Source organism: Nilaparvata lugens, chromosome 11 (genome assembly GCF_014356525.2).
Source record: "Nilaparvata lugens isolate BPH chromosome 11, ASM1435652v1, whole genome shotgun sequence".
Classification (NCBI taxonomy): domain Eukaryota; kingdom Metazoa; phylum Arthropoda; class Insecta; order Hemiptera; family Delphacidae; genus Nilaparvata; species Nilaparvata lugens.
The window spans coordinates 29,049,182-29,071,246 of NC_052514.1; the positions used below are offsets into that span (position 1 = coordinate 29,049,182).

The 22,065-nt window shown below is 35.1% G+C and overlaps 1 protein-coding gene across 7 annotated transcripts in view; it reads right to left on the minus strand.

Moving 5' to 3' along the window:
- Positions 1-22,065, minus strand: part of LOC111049500 — a 169,323-nt gene that overhangs the window by 104,619 nt on the left and 42,639 nt on the right. For 5 of the 7 annotated variants that reach the window (XR_005572501.1, XR_005572504.1, XR_005572500.1 and 2 more), the window contains one exon: positions 11,814-11,869. The exons of the other annotated variants lie outside the window; for them this stretch is intronic. The gene's annotated coding sequence lies outside the window, so the exon portion shown is untranslated. The remainder of the gene's footprint in view (positions 1-11,813; positions 11,870-22,065) is intronic. 7 annotated transcript variants of the gene reach the window in all.

A 22,065-nucleotide genomic window follows, 5' to 3' on the forward strand; every position in this document is an offset into this window, starting at 1 on the left:
TATGATGAATAATTCTATAATCTGATTTTTAATCCTAATATTGCCGTAAGAAGGAGGCTCCATTTCCTTTTATATTATCCTTGAAATGCAAAATTTCCAAAAACCTTGTATATATGTCGACGCGCAATTAGAAAAGGAACATACCTGTCAAATTTCATGAAAATCTATTACCGCGTTTTACCGTAAATGCGGAAAATAAAAACATTAAATATAAACATATAAACATAAAGAGAAATGCAAAACCGTCGACTTGAATCTTAGACCTCACTTTGCTCGGTCAAATATTCAATGTAGCTTGATCTCGAATCTATATTGTTCGTGCTATTCATTAGTTGCAGAATTGTTCCGGACTCATAAGCCCTAAGAATCTTTCGCAAAAATGTAAAACACATCAGAAAGTATTACATACCATCAATTACTGTAGAATCAAAATATTGGAAATTCACATAAATGCAGTTACGAGAGCTTGTAATATATTGTAATAGAGAATTATTTCCACTTTACACTTTACAGGATTCTTAAGCTTATTCTGAACCTCACTGTCCATTGCTACACTCATCACCCTCACATACAGTCGTCTTCTTTTTATTATCATTCCCTCTTCTTTTTATTATTATTCCTCACGTCACGCATTCAAGTTTACAGAGGGGAACCTCCTTCTTCCCGAAAAACATAACAGGGAACGCATCTTTAGGCCTACACTGTTATAAAAAGAGACAGTTATACGTAGTGCCTTATACGATGGAAAGAGAAAACACTGTTTATCATGTCCCTCTCTTGTTTTTTATTACGTTCTCATTGTTTGGAGAGATATATTCAGGAAGCCGAGCATGTATGGTATGTTGGGACACTTATATATGTCTATATTCTTGTCTATATATAGCGGATGTCCTGGTAGAGTAAGTCAAGGCGAAGAAAAATGAAAGAAAGAATTTATGACTTTTTAATATTTCTTTCCCCCTACATGTGGCAAAATCGATGGTAGCTTTCTATTTTTGACCATTATTGTCGAGCTATTGTCAACTTATTCAGTGGATGAATCCTTGAAACATGACTGAAGATACAAGTAATGATATGAAGATGACCACTGTAGATTGTAGTATTCATGAGGATTGATGACTGAAGTATTGACTGGGGGTGAAAAAAAGATACAAGGAGCATTCGATACAATTATCTATTCCATTCATTTCATTTCCACAAGCAGAAAATCAAAACATTGATTGGGAGAAAAACAACAGAATTATTCCAAATTGTTACTCTCCCGAATTAAAATCAATATCCGTATATCTAAATGAGTTCATGTTATCAATTCTTGTACTGTTTTCGAAAGACTAGATTGAGGAAGAATAACATTGAAGAATAACAGTATTTGGTATTTTTAACAGTATGAATGCTATCATGATTAATTTCTCCTAATCCAATTCAATGTATTGCACAATAAGAAAAAACAATCTCACAATAAATTATAAATATATGATTACACAAATGAAAAATGATGACTAAATTACACTATTCGAAATAAAATGAAATTTGCAGAAGACACATTCATGGTGTCGCAGTTACAGTTTTTCTCTATATTTGAGAAACATAATCACTTATTAGTCAAATCCAGTAATTCAAAAACTGAAAAACGTGGATTTATGAATCTTCCTGTACTGAAATAAGTTTTCTCAATGAAAAATTTGGTCCAAGCATCAATCGACATCATGATTATAAATCATACATACTCTATCTAGGAACTATTTTGACAATATCATCTTCAGTATCAAGCATTTCTAGCAAATATCCACTTTTTTGGTAAAAGATACTCGTACTCATGTAAAAACTAAGGGATTAAAAGTACGTTTTTTAAAATTTTTATGATTGCTCACGACATGTCCCGAAATATAATGTCGTTTTCAAGTAGTCAAGCTACTCAATCACTGAGAAATGGCATGATATGTCAAAGCATGTCACTAGTTGTCGAAGCTAAGAAAATTCAATTTGTATATTTCTAGCTAGCTATGATACTATGTTGGAGCCTTCATAGCATGAGAACCATACTCCACTATAGAGAGTCTCAATTCAAACTGATATCTTTGATTGAATGGGCAGCAGTGATGAATTCCCTATAGATGCTGCTGATAGTGGGCGGATTTGACGTTCTTCACTGACAGTTCAAAGTGAATCCTGCCAGAGTCTAGTTAACCAGAATATCAGCAAAGAGACCAGTGTTCTCAGTGTTGACGTGAGCCATTTTGGGGATGATCGTGGTCCATAGACGCGGTGTAGGGGTAGTTTATGGTGAAGCAGGGTGGAGGGCGGGTAGTTTGCGCCCTGTGATCCAATTAGTCGGACGCCGTTATCCAAAGAGAGGCCACAAACGAGATTATTAGCTGGCAATCGAGTTATGATGAATAAGGCTTCGGCCTGCGTGATGCCATGTTGCACTCCCTTGCTAACAGCGTTCTAGCCTAGACACGTTGTCTGCTCTCAGTCCACTCCAGGCATAAAAGCATATTCATCATGCAGGCAACACTATGATTTTGAGGAATAACTGAGAGCTCCACAATCACCTGCGATAGTAACCACTGGAATATTTAGTTTTTGTTAATTTCTCGAAAATCTTGAAAATTGAAAAAAATGAATTCAGTCCACCTTTTGTATCTTTATCTTGTACAACATTAAGATATTGTAGAATCACTGGACGCTGCTGCATGTTGCTGTGGGACATTCGGGATGAATCAATTCCTAGTTGAAGCTGATTGTAGCTTTAGATTGTTCATTGTGTTTTATTACTCCCTCATTGGGGAATAATTTATTTATTTATTCATTCATTTAATCATATACAAATACAATCCAGGTAAAAACAACAGGCATTTGCCCAAAACTGCTTTAAACCTCAATTTGGAATATACAGTCTAGAGGTTATGTGAAAATGATAACATGATTCACACACTATTTTGAGTCTAAAAAAATGTATCTACTACAATTTTGGATTTATCAGATTAATTAATTTCAAAATACAAAATCAAATAAATGAGTAAGAGGAGTTATGGATAGGTATTCCAAGTCACCTTCTATTTTAAAATGTCAATTAATCAACTCAGTTGGGTATCTTCAAATTAAGTTCAATAATGCATCATTTTAGATTTAGTATACAAAGAAGACAGTGAATATGTAAGACGAATGTGTAAGTGACCGACTCTTCATGGAACATTATGTCAACCGTTGCAATCTCACAACTTGCAATTGCATGAATAGGCTATATCTTTTGAAACGTTATTTCGTATCACTGGAAGTAAAATGCTGGAACTGAAACTCAGAAGTATCATAGAATTGTAATAAATCAAATCATACAAACATATCTATTAACCTCTTCCACACAACACACTTGTAATGTGAATTTGTTGAACTTCACTATTGTTATTAGGAACATGATTTTATTTTCATTTATTTATTATTTACAATGCAAATGACACTAGTCTGATAAAATTGTCAGATAAAATAATAAGGTAGTCCTTGTGCTATTTTTCTACCAAATTTATTATAGATGGCAAAATTAATGTTTTTGTTGATATATGATTCAGTATTTAAGGAGGAAAGTAAGAGATTCCCAGTCTATTTTAATTACTTTATCCTTCACACATTATCACGTAAGGAAAATTCAACAGTTGCAGCACTTTGAAATCATTCTTAAGAAGTTATCACCTTCAAATACAACCCCACCATCCTGAAAATTCCTGGGTTCCCAAACTTTGGAAAGTAAGCTCAAGCGTGAGTAATACTGCATTTCCATACAACTCAGCAAAGACCTCGAACAGTATTCAGGTTGTATAGTGAGTGCCACCGTGTATCGGAAAACCTTCGACAGAGGTGTCGATGCGGTAGAATTTACTGTTTGTCACTGTAGGGAGGGAGAGGTGGAGAAGCCTTTCAAGAATCAGAGAGGGGCGACGACAGGATTTTATCCCGGTGATTGTTAGGGATTGGACCTTGGAACAAGCGGGGGTGGCAAATTTTGTTCTCGCGGGGGTGGCTCGTCGGCCGGGGGCGGCAGTATTGGTGGCATGGGGGGAGAGGAATAAGTGAGGGGCAACAGAAATGAGTGCCGTTCGCTTTTCTTTGATGTGGAGACAGCGTCCCCCCACCCCAGTTACCATAGCAACTCTAGATCCTGCAATGTAATTGGGATAGCTGCGAGATCAAACAGTCTCTCAGCTCACTGTGTCGATGCTGCTTGCTTTTTGAAAGAGGATAGGGTGGACGGTGAGGGGGTAAGAGAGAGGCGAAAAAGGAGTCAAAAAGAAGTCTCCTGGAAGACACTGTGTTGATCACAAAGACGGAACTGCCGCTTGATAAAATGTAACTGGATTGACGTGGCTGTACTAGAACACTGACTTCTATCTTTTGAACTACGAAATGAAGTGAAATCACAAAGTCGAGTTTGTTGCTGGTGGTTCTAATCTTCTTACTTCCCAATCTTGATTGTATAGACTTAAATAATAATAATAATATAGGTAAGGAATATCTAAATGAACGAAACTTATATTTTTGTATCCACTATAATTTATTCAATTTTCCATTTCATCATAGATAGAAGATGACTCTTCTGCATTCTCCCACACTTTTATTGAGACATGATAATTCGCAAATACTCTCAATGATTTCATGATGATATGGAGCAATTCTTTGAATGCTCTGACCAAAAAGTTCAACATGCTTGTTGGTCTAAAACATTAATTTTCGTTTTGGATACTGATGGTAGGGGAGAGAAGTTACAACTACAGAAACTGACACATATAAGAATTATAAATGAAGCTCACATCTCAAAATATTCAATTCCATTATACAGTAATACAGCTCTTTCATAACTTATCAACAGATTAGGAATATAACTACTATTCAATCGATTCACAAAAACCAACTCAGAACCGATCCCTACGTATTTTCTTACCTCACCTCTTGAAGGTTATTTTTCCTTTGTCTCATCTTATAGCTCAACAAGCTCTAATTTTCCGGTTCTAAGTTATGAATACTATAATAAAAGACGAGTAGCTTCTATGCATATTATAGTACGCTAATTTGATTGTACGGTGAGAAATGTTATTTCTCTGTAATTAAAAGAAAAAATCGTTGATGTTGTCAATACCATCACTATATACAACAACAACGTCTTATTCTTTCAATTATAGTGGGATCTTTTAAGTACACCAGTTACATTCCAATAGAAAGTAATCACAATATACGAATTAAATGATTGACTTCAATACTGTTTCGTTTAGTAAGATCGATCAAACAGTGTTCCCAGTGTCTCAAGTGATTCTGGGATAATGTTATCAGAAATGATCTTGTGGTCGTTTAATTTCTATGATAATAAAGTAAATCTTCCAGATTTGTATATTCATCCTATTGGATCTCAATTCCTGCTAAACAAACAAATAACTCATTTCCAGAAAGGCATTCGATATCGAATATTTTAGCCGCCTAGGAAACTGCATTCGGCATGCTGAACAAAGACGGAAGATTGGATGAACGACAAGGAGATAAAACGATAGCAGTTGCGAGATTTAGATTCTTGTCTTCTGAGAAGGGGTTACGCCGGGCAGTGTATTGGGCCCATTAAATATGGACGCTGTAATTTTTAGTAGGCGTGTCCAGAGTATACCCGGCTACTGGTCTTGCTGCTTTGACCGTGCTCTTCATTAGTATTCCAGACTCGGATTGTAATTAAGCTACCGGGGGTTGCTAGCCTACTGCAACACATGTGTATATCTATATCGGGGGGCACCGTGACACGTGGTCAAGGTATAGCTATAGCTGGGAGTACATCCTCCTACCAGTAAATTGAAGACACCTATCATTAGAGACATGATTCAAGGAAAATTGACTGGAATTGCTGGTCGATGTTGCCACCGCCTTACACTGATTATGCTGCTGCTGCTGCTGCTATGTCCAGGCACGTCCTCGCAATCTTGGAGGGAGGTGGTATTCGAGAAGGAAGCAATGTAGACAAAGAGTGAAATACAGGAAAAGAGTTATGGAGGAAAATTGTTTCAAGTTATCATAAGATGAAGTTGAGTTGGTATGTTTGGGTTTGAAGCATCTAAATTTGAAAATCTTCTCTGTGATAATATTTGAGGATTGAAAATTTTGTGAAGTGAAGAAAAATAAGACACCCTATTTTGGACTATGTGTAACCTTATCTGAATTTTGGAGAGGGAGAGCACGAGGTGCCCTTATATTTTCCTCTGCCTATCATTCCGATGATGTAAAATTTATTTATTTATTCCACAATGGGAGAAACAGGTAAAAACCCAAATATGCTCCCTTAAATATAACCCGAATATCTCAAACATCACAGTAAGACAAGTACAATTCGTATTCAAAACAAAATTCACTCAACTAACCATAGAAAAAGTACTTTAAAAAAACTACTTAAAAAAATGACATTGAAAAAGTATAAGTGAAAGAAAAGTGAGAAAAGACATGAAATTGAAAGATGGTAACAAGCATGAATGAGAAGATGAAGAAGGTGATGATGATGATAATGATGATGATGATGAGGACGATGATGATAAATGCCAATTATGAACTATGACAACAAAGGGAGGATTAGGGGGCAATCACACAGTATAAGTGTAAAAATTGTGTGCATTCTTATTTTCAATTGTTTTGATGAACTTGTTGTATGAATCAATTGAGATGACGATAATGGATATTCCTGGGATTGATGATGATACCTTAAGTAGGCTACATTGGGATAGCAAGAGTTTTAATTATCAAGATTTGATTTTGTTTTCATACATGAGAATATAGCGGGTCGATTGAAGAAAAGCACTCGATATTTTGGCAAGCAGTGCATCAATGTACAAAAAAGGCTAAAGTAGTGGAATAATTTGCATGAAAGGGAGACATGAGAAATGAAGGAGAACAGTGAAATACAGGGAAAATGTCAATGAAATACAGGGAATGTCATGGAATGGAGATACTAGGATAATGTTTTCGGATTTAATTTGCTAATCTAATGGATTCACCATAAAAGTATTGGTGGACAGAGGAAGAGGTGGGCGCCGGATCAGGCTTGAAAAGTCTAATCCATGACGACGATGACCATGAAAGACTATTCAGTTCAAGTTTATTAGTAGAACTTGAACTGAACCTGTGTCAACGCTACACTTGAACCTCAAATAAATTCATAGTGTAGTGTAATTTATTGAATAGTATCAGAGCTATTGATTTGAGTCAATAATTTCAACACCACAAAGCATTTTTTACATACATTCCTATTTTTGAATTACAGATCTCATAGTACATCAATAATATAACATAATAACGGATCAGTTATAGGAGTTGCATTTAGAACAAGAATATGAAACCAACCAGACAGACTGTTGAAATATTGAACAATATTGAACGTCTTACTTTATTGAATGTTCTAAGAATGAAAAGTAAATATAATATGAAGTTATAATTTGCATTTTAATTGTGAATTCCCAACCTGTCAGGGTGAGTCAATAATTTCAACACCACAAAGCTTTTCTTACATACACTCCTATTTTGAATTACAGATCTCATAATACATCAATAACATAACATAATAATGAATCAGTTACAGGATTAGCATTTAGAACAAGGAAATGAAACTAACTAGACATACTATTGAAATATTGAACAATATTGAACGTCTAACTTTATTGAATGTTCTAAGAATGAAAAGTAGATATGATATGACGTTATAATTTGCATTTTAATTGTGAATTCCCAACCTGTCAGGGTGATCTCCTTAGCAAATCCCATTACAAAACACACTGCATTTAACAGGAACGCGAATATTCCGAATATTATAAGTTAAAATATTCATTTACAACAAAGTAGCTCGTTGGAAAAGTAACATGAGCTTGAATGTTCGCGTGCTTAATATCAGAATATATGCAAATTAACAATAAAAATTGGAAAACATCATCATTAACATACTAACGTTTTGGTTACATGCTGACATAACGATAGGGTCTGTAAGATTTCGGTATTCCATGATCATTGTTCAAACATGCCTCAGACTAATCCGATCCAGATAGCCGCCAAATTTGTAATTACACAGTGTGAACATGCAATTATTGTATTAGTTATTCATACATTCTGTCAAGGAAATGAGCGACAAGACTTTTTGAATTTCAAAATCTTATTTACCATTCTCAGGCGAATCAGTGGGTATTAGATTCATGCATGAGAAGCTTGTCATCTAACACTTGAAGTATGAGCATGTGAAAACTCTCTTATTTTTAATTTCCTCTACCATAGTGACTTGTCAAATTGGAATTTTTCCTACTATCGCTCTTTGGCCTTATCATAATGACTAAGTTATTTCCCATAATAGATAAATATCGAGGCACCGGGCTTCGCTCGTTATTTATTTATTGACTTTTGATAAACCGAACACAATTCTTTTGAATGATATGGGAAGTACTAAACAGGCACAGCCCAAAACTGTTTCTTTTCCGAATTTTGATTTATACACTATAAATAGTCCAGAAAGTAAGTTATGTTCCATACACTTGAATTCAGGTTCAATTTTATATTCAAACATTTCAAAACAAAAAATGTTATTTAGATTATATACAAAAAAATTGAATAACAAAATAACACTCACTAATCACTTTAAATTGTCAAATAATGATCAACTTTGAAAATAACGATATACTCTAGTTTAGGTGGATAATCAATTCATGTCAACAAATCAGAATATGTTGATCAAATCGATTAAATTATGTGTCTAGCTAGAAAAAATTCTCGCTGATTGATTATGATTACACAGCTGGAAATAATTCTGTCTCTCTCCCACACAGGCACTCGCATCTTCTGTTATCGAGAGACGACGAAATTATCATCTGTTCTCCAAGGATGAATTATCCTCTTAATGTCGTTCAGCAAGTTTTCCAAAGAATGAGACCTAGTGCAATCGAATCTTTATATCATAAACCTACTATGTTCCAAATTTCATAAAAATCGTTAGAGCCGTTTTCGAGATCCGTAAAGCATAAAATAATAACCAGATATAAAAATAGCCAGATATGAAAATAGCCAGATATAAAAATAACCAGATATGAAAATAACCAGATATATAAATACAGAAATTGCTCACTTAATATAATAGGATATTATTGATGGAGTAGAATATGTGAACTATGTAATGTGAACTATAAACGGCAATATGAATTGTACAATTCTTGTTATCTCAATTACTGAACACTTGATTATCAAACCTCTATGATAACAATCTAAGCATCTTTCAATCGTTGTCCTCAAGTTTTCTTCTAGTTCGATGACACAAATTGATTATAGCCTATTGTTTTATTGATATAAGTGGAGACACTTAGAAAGAATAACACAAATAGAAACTCTCCAATACCATTCCTTTCAATTAGTTGTTCTAGTTTTCTCTTTATGAAATCTAATTCCATTAAGTCCATTTAACAACTTGAGCTGACCCCAAATCTGATTTCCTCAACCGATAAAAATACTGTGGAATAATATTGATGGCAAATTATAAAAGACATCCATGACGATGACATGACTTGGATTTTGTTCTGTAGAGGTTTAAGATATCTTTATAATTATCTTCTGTAGAGGTTTAAGATATCTTTATATCTTCTGTAGAAGTTTAAGATATTTTTGACAAGTAATCAAAAGTTACTGATTAAATTACAAGAATCGGTTTGCTACAAATCTATGATTTATAATTACTATTTAACGAAAATCCTAAATAAATGCTGCAAATCACCCCGAAGACTTCTGCTACTGCAGACATTGACAACAGCTAGATGAAAAACTAATTTTAGGATAGTAGTTCTCATCGAATTTCCATCTGATAACCCTGTTGTCAATGTCTGCAGTAGCAGAAGTCTTCGGGGTGATTTGCAGCATTTATTTAGGATTTTCGTTTAATGATAATTATATATTAATTAGCATTTGAATAAATCCATTCTCTATTTAATATTCCATCTGTAACTAGTTGGCCGCTATGGCTTCCTGTAAAATGAGCGCTGCTATCCAGAGATTGTCAGTTTGATGTAAAGGTAAGCATTCCTGACTAGCAATTGGGAGGTACCGGGTTCGATTCCCGTGCTGGCAACTAATTTTTGGATAGTAGTTCTCATCGAATTTCCATCTAGCTGTTAACCCTGTTGTCAATATCTGCAGTAGCAGAAGTATTCGGGGTGATTTGCAGCATTTATTTAGTATTTTCGTTAAATAATAATTATATATTAATTAGCATTTGAATAAATGCATTCTCTATTAATTCAATCTATGATTTCGCCAAATTCAAATTGATTACGACATGATCATTTGATTATGACAGGAATAACGGACGTACAAAATATTCTGTCACACCTTTCAGCTACTCCTTTTCCATCACTGAATCGTCAACGAGTGTATTAAAGGATGTCAGCATTATAATGACAAGCGATGTGTTTACAGGCTGTTCAAATGATTTCGGCCAAGAATGTGACACACCATGATGGAGTTATTCGTGGGTGGGGGGAGGAGGTTTTTGTGTCGGTGGGGAGTGGAGAGGTGCTCGATAACTACGTGGGGTAGCTAAGGATATGAAATCAGCGCCGCTAGAAGGGGAACAAGACGGGGGATGAAGACGCATGCGTCGGCAACGCTATGCGCATGTGCGGAGTTAAGAGCGTCCCGACGGTGTGACACTGGAATGGCCGACACTGAGGGGTGCAGACGTGCACTTGAATTTCCCTTTTCCAGCGAAAATTCCCTCAACTATTCCTACACCTTTCAATAGCCTTTGATTTATGTATTAAAAACAACATAGGTGCGAAATTGATCCCTTGAAGAACACCACCACAAATCCATCAACGAATATTGTCGAAAATCAATGAAATCGAGTGTTGTGGGTGACAAAACACAATGCAACAAAGTAGTGCCCCAACCTTAACCTACTTTACGCTGTCAGGGCGGAAGCAAATTTTGCATATTCAAATTTCCAGACGCGTTCGTTCTCCCTTCCATTCTTAAGGGGACTGACTGCCTCTTTTAGAATTACTATGCGTTTCAAAACATCATGTCCTGAATTGAAAGGAGGCTAGTGAACTGCGCCACTGATCTTGACCTTCCAAGCATAATTTATTCGTTGATCTATTGTGGTGATGTCATATATTATGCTTTTGTGTTGATTTCATTTGGTCCCGAATAGTAAATAACAATTGAATGAATGAGAGTTAATAATTGTTCTATTCTGGGAAAAGTAGCGTATGAGAGTAGTGCTAGTGGAACAGTGATAGGAAAAAAGAGCTATTGATATTATGAGAGCTCAACATCTTTGTTGTGATGAAGTTGATTTTGTGGAAGTTGTTCTAATTAGAATTTGAAAATGGATGGAAGAGAGTTTCAATTTTTTGTTCAAAACAGAGCTCCACCTACGAATTCGATGCTTCGCAAAATGTAGCATATTGAAGAGAGAGAGAATGTGACTTAGAAATGGAGAGCTTTTGAAAGAGGTGCTACAAGAGCTCACTCTAAAAATGACCATTATTTCATGATTTCTTGAGCTCAAACAAGAAGCGTACAAAAGAACTATGCTGGTCTGCAAAGTGGTATTATGGGGTGTTTATAAATCGTCAAGCCTTATTAAAATACAAAAAATGAATATTGTGAATATAATTTTTGATAAGAGCCAGATCCAGTCAGACGCTCTGCGTTCAACTTTTGTTGGATGAAATTTATTACTGATTTTATTATTTGATTTTCTACTTATATTTCCCAATGTCCTACAAGCCCAACAATTTTCTAGTAGTTGATAGAAATTATTGTACCTGCAATAGTTATGATGATTCACGAGGTTGTTGCTTGCATTCCAAGTTCACAACTCCTGAAAAAAAAAACATAAATTAGTATTTTGGATCAGTAAAAGACTCAACTTCGATTAGAATCATACTTCAAAGTTAAGATTATCTGGATAAAAATGTATTTCTGTTAATAAAATCCTCTTATTTGAAAAAATGCCATTGTTCCTCTCTTTTTTCCATTTTCATTCACTCAAGTTTCACATATTTTCTCGTTATTAATGAGTCAGAGAAGATCAGAAAAATTAGTTTTTGTGAGCTCCTAGTACAAATCAGTATATTAACATCTCAAAGGAATAATTCTATTAATATCAATAAAATTCCATAAAAATATTGTAGAATTCCCCTTGACCACGACAGTGCGAATCGCATGAAGAGACCGGGATAGTTTTCAAGCCTTCGTAGTTGAATGGTTGAAATCGTTGACTGGGCCGTTATGCGGTGGTATGCACAATTTGGGAAAAATTTCATTTCTGAGGATGTTAAGATTAATAGAGAATTGATGATTTGTATTCAACTATAGTAAATAATAAGTACCCTCAAAATAATTCTTTTGAGTAATACACGACCAGTTTTGACATTCATGTCTTCTCTGTCATCCATGTTGTTATTTTATGAAATAACAAAAACTTAAAAAAAAACACACTTAAGAATGACATAAATGTTGGAAATATTCGTGTTAAGAAGAATAATAAGAATGCCAGTGTTACTCTTTAAAATTGAACATTCATGTACCCCTATTAGAATATCTTATCAGAAAATATGATTCATATTCATATTCATTTATTTGTCATGAACAGCATTACATACTTAATGAAAAATTGTCTTGAAAATTACAATGCATCAAGAATATAGATACAATCAGTAGGCTTAACATTTTTTTTTTCAATAATAAATTCATTTATTCTTCAAATCGATACATTACACATAATCAGAAATTATGAAAAGTAGAGTATACCACAACAACAATATTGCAAATTATGAAAATAAAGATAATAAAATAATACATGGGATATACAGTAAACTATTCAAACATACAAAGAATATTAGCAACTAAATTGATAAAATAATCCATAATTAGCAACAATATTCTTAAAATTATTCAAAAATAAATTCTCAACGAATAGTTGTGGAAAACATGTATCCACATTATGATTTTCCCTATCAATAATGATTAACTAATATCTCCAGTACACGCCGACAGGAGATAGATTGTAAACTAGGAACTATCCATGTCCATAGCTGAATGCAGTGCACCACAACACTACAGCGGTGGTCAGAATAGCTGTGGTCGTTCAGCTTTAAGCTGTGTGACGCTGTTCCATCTGCGTTAAGGGGGTGGAAATCCCCAGAAGGGGTGGTCTGGAGCAGGGGTGCATCTACTTTGCATACTCATGAATGTTGCATGAGGTAACCTTGCTATAGCGACGTGTGTATGCCACGGCACATGACTCATTCGCCGTCACACCGTCCGCTCTCAGTCCAGATTTCCTTTCTCTTCATTGTTTACCAAACTTGATTTTTCTTCTGCCGTCGCGTTTTCCGTCGATGTTCGACACAATGGAAATATTGGCTGGCCGATCGGCATCTGATGGAAAACGATGAGGTATAGTCGATATTTTATTCGGAGTTTCGAGCTGGGTGGGAATGCTTGATTCATCCAACATTTTTCGGGCAGAGAGTTTACATTTCTCTCGTGGTTGGGGGTTTGACTAGTTTTTTCATGAAAATTGGCAAAATAATATTATTTCTTCTAGAATTTGTAAGATTTTAGTGGCTATTGTGACTAATTGATAAGTTTGGTGTATTTATTTGCTCTCTTGGCTAGACTTTGAAAAGTTTCTTGTGACTAGCCGATATGTTTGATGGATTGTTATTGTATTAGTGTTTTGACTAAACTTTGAGGAGTTTAGGTCACTTGACTGACCAATCGAAGCGGTATCAAATTGAGGAAATTATCATTATATTGACTGCTTAACTTGCTTTCATTTTCTCTTGTGATTGAGGATGGAAGATATAGTTCTCATCCCAACATTCATATCATTACTTATTATTCATTTGTACATAATCACTTAATATGATTAAAACAGAATGAGTTTCAATGAGGGTCAACTATCATTTCCTGTATATTCATGGCCTAAAGTTATGTGTCTCTGTTGTTGGAATATATACATGACAGCATCCAAAGGCTACAAGAAACATTTTGAATGATAATATTGATTCATAAAATGAATTCAGATCGATTCTTTGAAAGAATTGAATTATTTGTTTGCTGAATGAGAATTCTGTGATTTTCTTGGGCTCATATTTCAATATCGAAAATGGCTTGTCACGTAACTAAGATTCTGATTTTCAAGTTGGTAAGGTAGTGTACTCGCCTTCAACAACCTACATACATTCTCCTCGATGTACTAGGAAAATCCACAATTTCAACATCTCATACTCTAAATATCAAGTCATCTGTTCCAACTGAAATTATTTTAATTTCTTGTAGATGCGCAAATCGCTTCAATAACTGCCAATTACTTTGCATCGTTTCAAGGAATGAAACACTGGCACTCACAGCATATTCCCTCCAGCAATCTGCGAAGAATCAGATAAATTGAGAAGAATATTGAATAACGACTAACACAACCAGTTACCAGGATTTGAGCCAACCAGTTCCCAATCATTCAAAGCGTCCAGATCAAGTTGTTGGATCCTCAGAGCCCGACCAAACTCACTCTTAATTGATCTCCGACTCCTACACACTGTCAATTAAACCTGAAAACAGGAATGCTTTTATTTTCAAACACGTTCCGCATGTGTCTCTAATAACGAGGATATCTATCAAAATGTGTAGCACAGGACCGCGCTATCCGAATTCCACCACACTTTGAATATAAAAATAGGCGATAAATCAAAATTGACACGTTTCATTAAGTTTCCTTTAGCAGTGCAGTAGCTACTGTTTCGAAAGATAAGTTCGGAAATTGCTTGGCAGGAGAAGGTGTAATTGAAACTTGTTTTTGTCATGTAAAGTGCTTCTTGGAATGAAGTAAGGATGTCGTGGGAGGAACAGATGGTGATATTTCCACGCCAAGCTTCTTGTTTTCCAATATAGTTCTACAACTATTGCTTCAGTGATTATTGTGTATCACTGGAACAAATCAAGTCATTTACTCATCTTGGGTTAAAGGGTTATTTAATCCTTTAAATAAGAGATTTATTAATAATTTCACAGATCTTCGAATTAGATAAATGAAAAATAATGATCCATCCAATCATTATCATACTATGAATCATCTATTGAACCTGAGCAATGATGAGGATATAATTTTGTTTTTGGAATGTCATTTTGGTTTAGAAATACACTTGTATTTTTTTCATCCAATCCCCCAGTAAACTATAACTAAATCATAGGAGAGAGATAATACTATAACTTAGTTGAGAAATATGTCTCAGTAAATGGAACTGTTTGTTATTGATGACTTTGTTCTACGGTCCTAACAATTTGCTACAACATAAAGGCCTGGTTGCACAACAGCCGGTTGAATTTTAACCGTGATTAATTTCACAAGAACCAATCGGAGAAGGCGTTTTCGAGAAGACGGCTTCTCTGATTGGTTCTCATGGAATTAATCAAGGTTAACATTTAACCGGCTGTTATGCAACCGGCACTAAGCATTACAAGAGAGACTGTTCTGCAAGCCACTTTTGGGCAATAATCCGAGAATATTGTCTCAGCCAATTTGGCATCTTGATTGACAATGAAAGAATTGAATTGATTGATTGATTGAATGTAATATTGAGAAAGTTTATCTACCAAGTTAAATTCAATATAGAATTAAGTTATTAATAGTGGATTTATATCTGGAAATGAATCCACGGGAGAACTAAGTAATTTTGCAAAATTTCAAAGTGACTGATGATGAGAGTGATGACCTACCATTAACAGTGATGTCCTTTGGTGATAGAACAAGTCGACGTATCATTCGACAGTAAACGAGGAATAATGTTGACAATGGAGAAATAAGGTGCCGAAAATCAGACAGCCCCACCAATGTCACTTACACATTCACTTTCCCTTCCTGCAACAATTTCCTATTTGCACCCCATCTCCGCTTCCTCCTCCAACCCATTCCTATCTTATTCCTACTCCCCCAACTTCTGACTAGTTGACAAATAGTGCTTGCTTGCATTCTAGGCTGCAGACACACAGTAGACACCCCATCGATAACAAACAGCTATAAGATTCAGGCAAGAGGAAAGGAGACGGAGAAAAAGAGGGAGGAAGAGTAGAGAAGTAGAAGAGGTAGGAGACAAGAACAAGAAGAGAAGAGGCACATGAATGAGAGGTGAACGGAGAAGAGAAGTGAAAGAAGGAAAAGAAGACGAAGGAAAAGTAGTCGAACAAAAAGAAGGAGTATAGAAAGGTGAAGAAGAAGAAGATAAAGAATATAAGAACAATAACAATAGGTGAAGGAGCAGCTGAATATGGCGCAAAAGAAGAACAAGGAGAAGAAGAAGAAGAAGAAGAAGAAGCAGCAAATAAACATAAAGAAGAAGATGAAGGATGAGCAGAGGAAGATAAGAACAGGAACAAGAGGTGAAGAAGCAGATTAATAAGAGGCAAAAGGAGGGAAGATGAAGAATAAAAAGGAAGAAGAAGGCAAAAGAAGGGAAGATGGAGAATGGAGAGGAGGAGGAAGAAGAAGAAGAAGAAGAAGAAGAAGATTAAAAACAAGAAAATGAAGGAAAAGTTGGAGGAGAAGAAAAAGAAGTAGTAGTAGAAAAAGGATGAGGAAGAGAAGGAGAGGGTGAAAAACAAGAAGAGAAGAGACAGATTGAAAGGACAAAAAAAAGGAAAAAGGCTAAAGAGAAGAAAAAGAAGAAGATGAAGACGAGATTGGTGAAAGATGGCGACTCTTTCTCTCCCCAATTCTTGTCCAACTCATTTGACAAGGAGAACACAGTGAAACGGGAAGAACTAGATTTACAGTCGTTTATGTCGCTGTTGTGACATCTATTGAGGGAGGGCGATGGGGTGGATTCCATTACTCTGCAAATGGACTTCATGTTGCAATTACTCTCAGTTTTATCACTGCTCCTTACTTCTCATGCTAGAAAAAGAAGTGTGATGAGCCGAACGAAGCAAGAATACAGAGTTGCAAAGTACTGTAGTTGGTAGTGTTTTAAATACACTGTTTCAATATGGAAATCTTTTCTTTGATCTCAAATTTCTATCATCTAAAACAAAGTATAAATAGTAAAAGTATAATATTCAGTATTCTGAACATGATGTATTTTGAAGTTAGTTGTCATATAATTCCTTTATTCAGCAGCCCTTATTGATTCAAAGTATACTACATAGTATTTCAAACATGATGAATTTTGTTGTTGGTTAACAAAATTATCCCTTAATTTAGAAGCCCTTATGATTCAAAGTAGTAAGTATTCCAAACATGATGTATTTTGATGTAGGTTATCAAATTATCTCTTTATCTGATAAGCTTCATGATTCATTTGGAAATATTCTGGCTAGACTTTCTTGGGTCGTTGTCCTCAAAAATTTTCATTGCTGAATTGAGAGAATGTATACAGCAAATTTCCCAGATTAATACCAGTACAATTCAAGAATATCAGTCATCTTATGATATTATCTATTATTTTAATGTGATGATCATGATGAAAAACTGTCACAGTCCTGGAAGATAGTGAGAAAAACGAGAAAAGTGGATGAATAGTTATCTCATGATGTCTATTTGCTGTTATGATCACGATAGAAAATTATTAGGCTACACTGCTAAAGGACTTTTTGTCAGAAAAACGTGAAACATTGATGATTAAAGTTGTCTCCTGATTTGATGTGATGATTATGATGAAAAATTATAACACTACTAAAATATTTTTTGTCAGAAAATCATGAAACATGGATGAATGAAGGATAAGGAAACATGATGAGTTAACAGGAATGTCTATCATGTATAAAATACTACAAGTTCCAATTTGATGTTTAATGTTCGAGGAGGAACATTGAGTATATACGAAAGGATGCATTGTAATTAATACCAGGTATGTAATGTCAATTAACTCTCGTTCCCTGTACCATAGATGTTTCCTGATCTCCTGATCACGGAGATACTCTCCTCTCCAATCAGATGCTCTGGTCAGTTGAAGGATGATATCCGGTGTGGATTGAACAGAGGCAAAAACAAAAAAGTTATGAATTGGTTCGCTGGAGAGCATCCATTCAGAAAAAGCCGAAGTCTGTCAGCGAACAACTCCAGTTTCCTTTTCAACCGCTTGTTATTCACCTCTTGCCTCTTCATTTATTCTTCGACTGTTCATTGTTTTCAACTTGTGCTCCATTTTTTTCGGAAAATGTTTTTTTGATGAACATCGATGTTGTCAGACCGCACGCAGAATTTAGTTGATGAGTATGATGAATAAAAAAGTGAAGACAAACTGTTGGAAAAAACGAGTCTTGTGAGAAATGCAAAAGGTGAAGAGAGAAAGGAACAGAATAGAAGAGGAATGGTTATAAAAATGCAAGAAGGAGAAGAAGAAGATGGAGAAAAGTGGAATGAATGAAAACTCTTTCATTGGAGAACAGGAAGAGAACTTCTGAAACAGTAAGATAAGATGTAAGGTATGAAAGAGAATTTGAGAAATCAGTACAAAAATAATAATGAGAAAAATGATGGGGAGGGAAAGAAAAGAGGAGCCTGATCCTGAGGCTGCAGGACGAATTATATCGGAAATTTTTATTAGAAAGAAATGTGGCTGGTATAAGCATTGGCTAGAGTTGTGTCGGGAGTATGAGGTAGATTGGCCGGATTCATTGGAACAAAGAGATAGGTGGGTTGAGATAGGTCAGCTCCTGATTGATAAGATACGGGAAAGATTTAGAAGCGAATGGATAGGCAGAGCTAACTTGGCTCACTTCCACTCAGTGAACGCACCAGAAAAATAAGTTGTAGAATTGCGAATATCAATTCAGAATAGGAAATTAGGTTTCATTTTGATTTCATGCTTTCGATAATATTATAACGCAAGCCTTGCCACATTGTTTGTTTGTATTGTTCATTGATTAATCAATTAATTGTGTAGGCTGTTCAAGATATCATAATTTATTGCTCGTTTTCTATTGATCACCAAAAGTTTACAGTGGTTATTGCTTTTTTTTCTCTCTCAACTACGGCTGACGGCAGAAAATGCCAAGCTAAATGAACTTAGAACACCTATTGATATGATCAAGAGATACTAAATATTATATACATTTAATATCAATACTGCTATAATATTGTCATGTGAATAAGGTTCTTTTCTTTCTTTCTTTCTTCCTTTCTGAGGCTGCAGGGGGGGGAAATTAGAAGGGACTTTTACAAGGAGAATCACAATGGAACAAATTAGAAGAAAATGTAATGTAAAATGAATATAAACCTGAGTACCCTTTTTAAAATTTATATTTTTATTTATATTCAAAAGTAGCCCTGAAGAAAAAAAAGACAATTTAATGTACGAAGTAATAAGTAATGGAAATAAGGACCATTGATCGAACATTCATGGATCAAACTGGAGTTGGAGCAAGAATAATAGGGAGGGAGGGAGACAAAAATAGAGGCAGAAGGAATAATTGGAATAAGGAATATTGATGCTCATTGATATTTTCAAAATATGAGTGAATATTTTTGATAAAATACGAGGCCATGGAAAAGAAGAATGGAGAAAAAGTATAATATTATGGTTAGTTGGAAAGAGAGGGGATGGTCAGAGCGATGAAAAAGATTAATAGATTGGAGAAATCGGTAAACGAAGGTAAAGAGATATGTGAAATAGGTAAGAGAAAGTAAGAAATAGGTAAAACAGGTAAGAGAAGGAGGAAGTAGAATATCTAGAGCAGGAGATAGAAGACGGAATTGAGTGAGGTGGATTAAGAAGGTAAGTAGGAGATTAAAGTCAGAAGAAGTTGAAGTGAACATGTCCAGCAAAACAATAATAAAAATATGATAGAGAAATCAGATGATGAACAAGAAGGTATAACGATATCAAGAGTAATAGGATAAATTGAGGAGCCGTGTGGAAGATTGAAGTAGAAAGAGAAATATGAGGAATTGAATCATGAGAGTACGACAGAGAGAATGAATGAGGGGTGGAATGGTGGATGAAGAATAAGAGAAATGTAGATTGAAAAAATCAAAAAGGAAGGAAACAAGAAAATTGTTTGGGCTACATGAAGCCCAGTCGTCAAAACAGAATTCCCAATGGCTGCCCAACACCCAAATCTTGTTTCTTCATTTTCTCTCCTTATTTCCTCTTCTTCTTCATTCTCTTCCTTCTATTCCTGGAATTCCTGTCGAAGGACCACTCCATCGTTGGACATCATTGTTCGTCGCCTCGTGTCCTTTTTTCAGCGCAGATCATTTGCGGAATTTCGGACAATAGGATCCAGTTCCTTTGCGCACGCGTACCGCATACTTGACTTGAGAAATCATCGCACCAACAAATAAATCAGGTGCACCGCTCTTGATTGTTCTGATCAGTAATTGATTGAACGAATCTTGCCGCTGCTGATGCTGATGCACTCCAATCGTCAATCAGCGAGTGGACAGTTGTCTTCAATCAGGTTCAAATTTGGGAATGGACGAGAAGGTTCCTTGCTAATTGGGATTATATTTTCCATCAGGTAGTCAATTCAACCTCCAGACTATACTTTCAAGAACAACAAATGACTAATTGAAATTGAGTAAATACGGTTAAATTCGATATTATGAGAAGTAATGTGAGTTTGATTGGAAATTTTACTTTTGAAATATCAATTGGAAATATTTATAGATTGGATCTATTTGATTGAGTAATAACGGATAGTGGATGGGAGCTGATAGAAGAGCACAATCCACATGAATTTATATTATTTGTGGTTGTGTTGTCACCACTGAAGATCCTAAATCTCATTTTATTCAACCCACTGTGAGAAATTTAATTGGAATATCATAGAATGGAAGAAGCTCTGAAATTATGAAAATCCAAATATAAAATGTTTGTTTATCTTTCTCTCATCATGAAGTTCTCCTATTCTCAACATGAAGAAATTTTATAATATACCTATTTCTCATGAACCACAATCATGATTAATAGCTCAAATATTTCAACAGAATATTCTGGAACGCTCAACATATCTTCAATCGACAGAAATAAATTTAAATGCTTCATTCAAATCAAATTGTAGTTGTAGCATAACATTTTTCTCTACATTTCAACGATGATATTTGAATAATTCAATTCATGTCAGATGACCTCCATAATATTCATGTATTGAGCTCTTGAATTGTACATTGAACTCATTGAACCATATTCAAGTATTCTTGAACTCATTCAATTCAAGTATTCATATGAATAAGTAAAATAAAATGAAAATAAGAATACGATATTGATAAAATAAACACTTTTAGTACCCTCTTATTAAAAACTCAAAAATATTTTAACTAATTGAACTACAACCTTGAAGAACAATTTCAAACATCACAATCGGTCTCAAATATATTTTATTTCCACTTTAGCTGACTGATATATCATTATTGAGGATAGTTGTTGCCTGACGAGTCAAATAAAAGTGGAACGATTGAAGTTTCCCACAATATTTCCAACTCTTGATTTTTGCTCTTCCACCTTTTTTGCTTACACTATTCCATCTTTTGTTCTGAAGGATTTCCAAGCTCTTGATTCCTAATCGCATGTTGCAAGACGAACTGTCCCACATTGATTGTCGCGTCCATCAAAGATTTCTCCCCTTAAAACGAATGTCACCATCCAGTTGTCAATGTCTTTCGTCAGCTCACCAAGTTGGACCGACTTAAAATTCCGACCACGATCTGTGCACTTCAATCAAATTCCGCTCTTTTCTTAGAGTCGTTTCTCGCAGCGTTTTCCGGTCGCCCTTTTTCGACCGGTCACAAAAGAGTTCTACATAAGAGTTATAGCAACTGTCACCGACAACGTATTGTCGTCCATGTCTTCAGCGGATCTTAATGACCTCTCTCTCTTCAACTCCAGCAGACCTTAATGACCTCTCTCTCCAACTCCTTAAAACCCGAAAGACCTACCCGGAGAAAAAAGCTGTTATATTTTTCTTGGTGTAGCGATTTTACACATTTTATATTAATTGATTTCATTTCAATTCATCTCTACAGTGATACTCGTAATGATTCAAGATGAAGATGAAAAGATGAAGATGAAAATC